This window comes from Solanum tuberosum, unplaced genomic scaffold (genome assembly GCF_000226075.1).
Source record: "Solanum tuberosum cultivar DM 1-3 516 R44 unplaced genomic scaffold, SolTub_3.0 scf00143, whole genome shotgun sequence".
In the NCBI taxonomy this organism is placed as follows: domain Eukaryota; kingdom Viridiplantae; phylum Streptophyta; class Magnoliopsida; order Solanales; family Solanaceae; genus Solanum; species Solanum tuberosum.
This window is the reverse complement of record NW_006239068.1, coordinates 1,019,820-1,029,110: the sequence shown is the minus strand read 5'-3', so window position 1 is coordinate 1,029,110 and position 9,291 is coordinate 1,019,820.

Here is a 9,291-nt window from a genome sequence, read left to right as displayed (position 1 = left end):
GATCACACCTCCATCCAACCACCTGATTATCTCAATTTCTTACTACCTCTTGCATCGGTGGGTTTAATCTCCTCTGATGTTCAACACTCGGTTTACATCCACTATCAAGCTGAATCTTGTGGGTACAAATGGCGAGAGCAATACCCACTATGTTAGCGATAGTCCACTCTATAGCTTTGATATATCTTCTCAACACCTCTAGGAGCAATTTTACTTGTCATTCGAGCAAATCAGCTGCAATGATTATGGGTATTGTGCTATTCGCTCCCAATAAAGCATATCGGAGATGGGGAGGAAGAACTTTCAGCACAAGCTTCGGTGGCTCTTCCGTTGATGGCTTTTCAGGAGGACTTTCCCAGTTTTTCAAATCAATGTCCAGCTTCAATGTGGTCTTGGAATATACTCCCAAACCCAAAATAGCAGCTACTACCTCTTCATAGCCTTGGACTTCAAACGCATCATAGTTGGCAAGTACGGCTTCAAGCGGTTCACTCATACACATCAAATGGCTCACACTAGCCACCGCCTCATCAATAACATCAATAGTAGAAACCACGTGAATATCTCTTGGGTGTTTCATTGACTTACATGCATTAAAGATCACTTCATCCTTATTCACCCAAAATTTGAATTCCCCACTTTTAAAATCCACCAATGCATCCCCGTTGCTAAGAATGGTCTTCCTAGAATAATGGGAATTTCAGTATCAATTTCGCAGTCAAGGATGACAAAGTCAGCCAGGAAAATGAATCGGTCAAACCTTACCAAGATGTCATATAGTATCCCCACGGGGTGTTTAATTGATATGTCTGCCATTAAGAGTCTCATTATCATGGCTTTAGGTTCACCCAACCCAAGTTGTTTGTAAATTGCGTACGGCATTAGGTTGATGCTTCCTCCAAAATCAAATAGGGCCTTGTAAAATTGGAGCATGCCGATGGTGCAAGGAATGGTGAAAGCTCTGGGGTCCTCTTTCTTTTTTATCATCTCATTTGTCAAAATTGCACTATAACTATGAGAAACTTCAATGGTTTCAAAGTCCAAGCTTGTTTTCTTTTGTGACTAACTCCTTCATAAACTTGGCACAACCCGGCATTTCCAACAATGCCTTCACTAGAGGGAGATTAATCGATAATGTCTTGAACACCGACAGGAACTTCTTAAACTTCTCATCCTCATTCTTCTTCTTGAGGCATTGGAGAAATGGAGGAGATATTTTGGGTAGAGGCTGCGTAGGTTTTGGGATTGGATATTGTTTTTCCATATCTTTTTGTGACCCTTTGGCAATGCTTTAATGGATAGGTATTTCTTCTTCTTCCATTCCCTTCTCTTCTTCATGCACTTGAGCTTCACTATTGCCTGTCACATCACCACAGCTACTTTACCACTATGAGTAACCACAGCTAGACCTCTGTCCATATTTTCCCTCGTCATATTTTGGTCCAATTGTGCTGAAAGTAAACTCAACTGATCCTCAAGAATCTTGATTGCATCTGCATAAGAGTTCACTCTATTGTTCAATGACGACAAATTGGCTTTCATCCCTTGTAACAAATCATCTGAACCTTCCACTTTGTCAATGATACGTGATAGTAAGTCATTCACTCGGGGACTACTTGTACTGCCTTTTGACTTCGGACTCTCACTCGATTGAGTGTGGTCTTCTTCACGGCCATTCTCTCTTCTCCAAGAATCACTTTGCTCGGCCCATTCCTGGTAGTACCTTATTTGCTCATCCCTTTTATTATAATTCCAATATTGATTCCCACCTTGCTGTAAATAGCATGGGTGAAAACCCTCCTCGTATCTTTTGGAATTCCAACCTTTATTCTCCCCCGGCTTTAAATAACATGAGGAAGAACCCTCCTCAACTCTAAACATTATTCCCCCTCGAACCAATTGATCAGCCACTCCTTTATTAACCTAATCAAGACTCCGGTAAAAATATTGAAGTAGCAAATCATTTGGTAGCTCGTGAGTTGGGCATTGATGTAGGAGTTTCTTGAACCTCAACCACGTTTCATGGATAGGTTCACCCTCCAATAGCTCAAAACCTTGAATGTTATCCCTGAGTTTCATCATCCTCGACGGAGGGAAGAATCTTGCATTAAATGTCGTGATGAGCTCATCTCACGAATGATAGAATTCTTTGGTAGCTCGGTCAACCACATGCTAGCCTCCCTCGTCAAAGATAGTGGAAATAGTCTAAACCGGACTGATTCTTGTGGCACATTCTTAAATGACAGCGGGCTGCACAAATCTATGAAATTCCTCACATGATCATGCAGATCTTCATGAGCCAGCCCACCAAAAAGTCCCTTCATTTGGAGGAGATGAACAGTTCTTCTTGTGACCTCAAATATTGCATTCTTATCAGTTGCTGGTAGGCAAATTGTACCCATTTCTCCCGATTGTGTTGGGTTGACGCACTATTAATATCCTCAATGCCATCTCGGTGGCCTGCCATGCTACTATTCACCTCTTTCTCATTCATCCTTATTTATATTCAGCTCAACCAATACTAACACAATGCAGTCTAAACTGATTTAACTACAGCTGACAAACTCACAATTGTAACTTCAATAAAGGAACTCTAAACAACACTACTCCCCGGCAGCGGCGCCATTTTGATTGAAGTTTCAAAGACACTACATCCGGTCCTAAGTGTCAACGATCGTAAATCAGTATAAACCCAACTAGATGAGTTGGGGTCGATCCCACAGAGAGTAGCTTTCTTTTGAGTTCAACTATGAAAGTATGACGGTGACCTTTTCAGTTGAGCAAACACCACACTTAAAAGTCTAGAAGTCAAAATCCAGAATGTTGTTACCAACCAACTTCAACAAACCACAAGGTACAATCAAATAACGAGAGAAGACTTGGGGGATTGACTAACCAACTACCGAGCTTGACTTAACGGGTGTGCATCATTACCAATAAAGTTAATTTGTCGTGGGTAGAATAGACTATAAGTAAGGAAATTTTCTCTCGAACAATTACCTTATTTCCACTGAATTCACTCAAACTTCAACACTATCCATAAGGTGATCAGCCCACTTTTCTCATCAAATCTACACTCTCGAGCTAGATACAAAGGCTGAATCTCAAGCTTCACTTTCTCAAGCTGAAACAATCATGACCCACTACTAAGGATGCCAAATTACTACTTTAGTTCTATACTTCTCTCTCAAGCAAGCACAAAACTCATAGGTATATCACACTAGACATGCAATAATGAAGTTAAACCACAATAATAACTCAGACCCACTTCAAATTAACACCACAATTTACTAATTGATAACACCCATTAAGCCAAACACAGCAGTTGGTCACATTGTCAAACCCCCAAGGTTAGAGTTTAGCCAATCACAGTAAAAAGATGAAATTCAATACCTGCCACGTTTTCCATAGCTCGGTAAAATGAAATTCAAAACTCAAAAACGAATAGTATCTTCTCTATTACAAAACCCAATTGCAAAACCTTGCTAAAAGTACTTGAAATCAACAATAGCAGTGTTTTTGCTCTCTAACTTTTTGTTCATCACAATTTCTGAATGCTTTCTCTCTCTTCCGAAAATCAATTTATACTAATTTGAGGGCTGGATTTTTGGGCCGATCGGTAAGGAAAGTCGGGTTTCGCCGACCATTCGGTGACTCGCCGATCATCCTTTTCTCTCACCTTCCTTCTTCACATTTCTTTCCTTTAAGCACTGTAATTTTAGGCGATCCAGATCGGTATCGCCGATCACTTCTGCGATGAGGTTTTTGGTCTTTAGCCCACCAGTCTGAACTCACCTTGATCTAATTCAGTTCTTTTAGCGACATGGTTTCCCTTTGCCGATGCAGTCGGTGAGTCGCCGATCGAGGATGTAGTTCGCCTAAGTTCTTCTTGTTCCACGCTCAGTGTATTATAAATTTAGGCAATAAGAGGGTGACTTGGCAATCTGCCGAGTTCTCTCGGTGATCTTCAGGCTTGCTTTCCTATCTCTTTTTCAGCTCGTGTTGTCCTTTTTTCCTATTAATGTCCTTTCTTTGTTTGTCCACCCATATACCTAAAAAGCAAGGATTTCTTATCAGTTCATAGCACAATTTAGGCATATGAGGACACTAAACCTATCTAAACAAATCTCTAAATGAGTGCAAAACTCGGACTCATTAATTCACAACAATTTTCCTAGGTTTTAACAAGATATAGGGAATCAAGAATCTCACTGAATTCTAGGGACCTAGTGGATGGAAGGAACCCACTAGTGAAATCCCACATACCTGGTGACGAATTTCACGAAGGAATCTTTCAATTTTAGGGCTAGTACTGAAGAAGATTCGTTGCGTTCTTGGAAAGGTTTGGTCGCCTCTTAAATTCGAAATATTGATTGATTTTGGAGAATAATCGATTAGGTAAAGATCTGATTAAGGTACTAGGGTTAAACTGACCAAAACTACATTGTTTAGGGTTAAACGACGTAGTTTAGGTGTCCAACGCATAGGGGAAAAGACCAAACGACCCCTAACTAAAAGGCTATCGGGGCCAACGACGAGCATGACCAAAGGACCGTGGATGGACCTATGGTTGGTCCTGTCATCTCATCATTTGGTGTCTGGGACTGGGTATTGAGGACCACAATCCATGACCTTGGACAACGGACCGTGGTCCCAGCTACTCTTTGTAGGTCCTGGCGTAGGTCGGGGTTTTCCAGAATTATTGTGTGGCCAGCCACGGACCTTACCTACGGTCCATGGTTCAGACCACGGGTCGTGGGTTGGCCTCGTCGGTGGCACCTGTAACTTTTGAAATTTTGCATTTTTGGTCTTTCTCAAATCAGGGGAGGTAAAAAAATGGTGGGGAAAAGGGAAACTGAATATCCCAAAACTACCACCATAATAAAAACCATCAATGGAAAGACATGCGGAGCTACAGAACAACTAGTCTCAATAGAAAATATACGACCTAGTCCATCCACTCTTTACAAAAATAATCTACATGAGCTAAATCATATACATAATCCTCAAATAAAGCTGCCATAACACACAAACAATAGATAACAACTCAAAGAAACATGAATATGCATGAAAATCCAAAAAAACACAAAAATAAGAACAATGGTATGAAGCCACAAAATTGCATCCAAAGAAGGGATTCCTGGAGCCTCGGCCTCTAGTCCGCTTATAGAATCATATAATGGATTATGCCCAATCTCAACAGGAGCACTTAAAGTAGAACCTGGAAAAACAAATAGTGCCACCTCTAACTGAAGGTTTTATCAACCCACAAAAAATGTCCAAACTGAATACCTCTTATTATGGTCCCATTCCAAGGACAAGATTTAGACTGATAGCCAAGTTCCCCAAAGGTACAACAAGATCTGACCAACCTTGCTTTTAGAATATAAGATGTTTACGATGTCTAGAAAAGAAACCCCCACCTGGGCACTCTCTCAGAGAATGGTCAAACCCTTCACAATCATAGCAAGCTATGTATTCTAAAGCCCTGCGTGAAGAACATGATGAGCTGCCTTGCCTACCTCTGCAATACTTAGAACCACCCCTAACTATCTTCACTGGGCCTGCGACAATCTCTGACATAGTGGCCTACCTCGTGACACTCATAACAAATGTCACCAAGGGAAACTTATTGTGAAGACCCTTCTAAGTAACATGAAACCCAACACCTCAAGGTCAAGAATGACTATCATGATAAATTAATCCTGAAATCTACTTATTTTACGTACCATGAACTACCTCAAAACCCCCTAGAACCTGAAATGCTACCCTAATAGGCTTGATAGGTCAAGAAGGAAGATGACCCTCAATAAATTGATACCCACCTCAAAGTGGAATGTTGTCACCATGGAACAAAGGGCGATGCATCTTACCCCTATCTCTTTAAGTCTCAAGGCATGCCTGCTCCATAACTATTACATTACCAATAACTTAGGAAAAATAGACCCCACTTTTATTAGATACTCTAACACCAATCGAAATTCGAAGGCCAACCCTCAGTTGATCCCCTGACTAATCTCCCTATTTGTAGTAAATAATGTGGGACTAAGCCTGGCCCACTCAAGAAATTCCAACATATAGTCAGAAACGGACGACGAACCCTATTGGGGACTAGTAAACCCAACTCTACTCTGAGAAGCACCCATTGCACCAAGAACCGCACATGTCTTAAGTATCCCCTTGAAGAAGCACAGACCTCCTTATACTGAATCTCGAGTAGTCGAGGTTGTGTATGACCCTGTCAGAACCAGGGCTACCAAATGCTCTATAAATATTGTAGAATGCCTTCGACCTCAAGGTACGTGCCCACTTGAGGCCCTCTAACCTGAACATGTGCTAAATTTATCGTGAAATGTGATGATGTTACATCCACGTCCATCAAATACCTCGTGCTCTCTATCAAGGAGATAGTAGATTTTAAAGAAGTAGTTTTGGAGGTTAACCAAAATTAAGGCACACAATGAAGAGTAAAGAATACAATTTCCTTAGAATGTCGTATAGACTCCCGAAGATAATATATAGACGTCTCTACAATGATCCAACACTACCATGCATTTGCTTCAATACATATGATTCATGTAAACCTACAGCTCTAATACAAAACTATAACGACCTAATTTCTCAGGTCATGATGGCACCTACTACTCCACACAAAAAGGTAAGCCTACCCCTGAATCTGGAGCTATAAACAACGGACTACCAAGTGGAAGTCAACAACAACAAGCACAAAACTGATAACGAAATAGAAAAAGGGTAATCAATATAAATGCAACAGAAGGAACCATCCCTAAACTTGGCATTACTCGGTAATCGAGCATCTAAACAAAATAAAGAGTACAAGGATTTTACAAATAAAAAGTAACTATAGGTTGTCTCTGAATATAATATAAAGACTAATCCTAGCCTAAAAAGATTGAAACCGGCAACTCTGAATTGTAGGAGCTCACCCTAGTATTTGAACACCACTGACGATAGTCCAAATTATAAGCTGCAGGGAGAAGAAGTGTAGTATGAGTACAAAAATAGAATTCAGTAGGTATAGGCCAAATTAGCTCAAAAGATAAAACAAGCATAAAAAGGGAATAAGGAATGCATCGAATAAGTAACTAAACATGAGATACTAAGGAAGACAAGCAATAAGGAATAGAAAATGATGCAAAGAATAAGAAGTGTAGTCAAGAATATACCTAGAACGCAAGCCAACAACCTACTGGCAAGGAACTAAGATTTAGAGAAAACTACACAGGGTTAAGAGGACTAACAACTACAGTTCTAAAAACAAAGCCTATCCGCTATCAGATAAATAACAACAAAGAAAAGAATATAGTCAAAACAGTAACTCAACCCTACCATAAATCGAAGAGTACAATCAACAAACAAGTATACTTGTGATAGGCAATGCATATGAATCTAGAGTATGCAGTCACCAGTAAATATTTGTACCCATTAGAAACCAATAGGGGCTGCCCGGCATAAGCGTAAACTCCCAGGGGTATTAGTAAGGGCCGCCCAGCTAAAGAGTAAATTCCCAAAGGGTTTGTCGACTGCGAAGATGATAAGATAAGGAATCTAACCTGCAAATAGGTAATGATCAATCAATAGGGGCTACCCAACTAAAGATTAAAGAGGTTGAACATATTACAACAGATTAAACTCCTAGGGGTGTCAAGTTGTAGCCAAAAGTGTAGGAAACTATGTAGAAGATCACGAGTAGAAAAAATCATGCAAGAAAAGGCCTCGATGCGCCGGCTAGTCAAGTAAAAATTAGCACATTCCAAATGCCTCTAGTATCTCAAAATTAGTAAATTAAGTGATCTAGGTGGAACAATTCCCGTTAAAGCTAATTTAGAATCAAAGCTGAGAGAAAATAGTATTTCTCCGTCAATGATAAATGCTTCTTATCTATCTTGGTATGGCGCATAAAACTCAAAATCCTCCTCGGGGTAATAAGCTCCTTGTAAGTCATCTAAGGGGAACCGATCTCTATCCCAGTACTATTCGACTGTGCAAGGATACACATCTTCAAACTTTATCATATAAAAAAAATTCTACGACATAAATGTCCATGTAGCTTTGTATAGGGTGTAATATTTCTTCATACCATCAATATATAATTTTACACTCTTATCTTTATCACCGGAAGCTTGAGAACCCCTTATTTTTTCCTTTACCCTTGTAGGAGGATGCTTTCCACCCTAGCTTGTTAGTGTCATATCTTGCTATAAGTCATGGTCTAAAAAAGAGTGTAATTCAAACACAAATTAAAAACATCTTTTTGTATTTTTCATTCCGAATAAAATAAATAGCAACAAGAAGTTAACAAAATAAAAGGAACTAGGATTCATGGAAAGTTTAAACCTTTCAGATTTCAAAAGCACCCGAGTTAGACTTGAAGTTTGCAGTTCCAAAACAACAACACCCTTTAGATGAATAGGGAGATAGATAAAGGCTCAGAGTGAGTTTCCTGCTCCAGGCATTACAGCCCCTCAAGCTTCAACTAGAGTTAGATTAGGCTTACATCGAACTCCCCAAGCCCGATTGATACATGAAGGTGAAAGAGTTGTTGACCCTCTTACACCTATCACACCTCTGGTAGCCTAGAGGGACAATGTATTGAGTGAGCTATTAAATTGATAGCTCGTATAACTGCTACATAGGAACAACAATTGGAAGTAGTGGAAGGACCTAGAGAATATGTGGGTGAGTGTTCCAGAGTATGTTAGTTTCTGAGCTTGAGTCTTCTACTTTTCACCAGATCTTTTCCTAATAAGGACACCCATAATTTTATTGATCAGACTTATAGAGTGTTGAAGGTGATGCGAGCTACAGTTACAAAGGGAGTAGAGTAAATAATTTTTAGGCTACATGATGTACCTCTATTATTGTATGACGCATGGGCTAAATCCAAGGGAGCTAAGCATCTCCTTCTAAATTGAAGGATTTCTCCAAGGCCTTTAGAGATTATTATCTACCACATGACCTTTCACATGCCCAAGCTGAGTTTTTCCTATATTTTCAGTAGGGCAGTATGAGTATGCATGAGTATAGCCTCAGGTTTAATTACTTTGTTAGGTATGCTCCCAATATTGTGCAGTCAATAGAGGATAGAGTGTATCAATTTGTTCCAGCTTTAGTCTCACGCCCCGAGCCTACACCATGGGCGGGACTACACTCGAGAACCATTGCTAGCCCTAAGTGAATCCTTAGCCTGGCTTAACTCTTAGCGAAATACTTTACTCAAACATAAATGTACTTTAAAAGTAAACTGAAAGCTCAAAGATAATTGAGAAT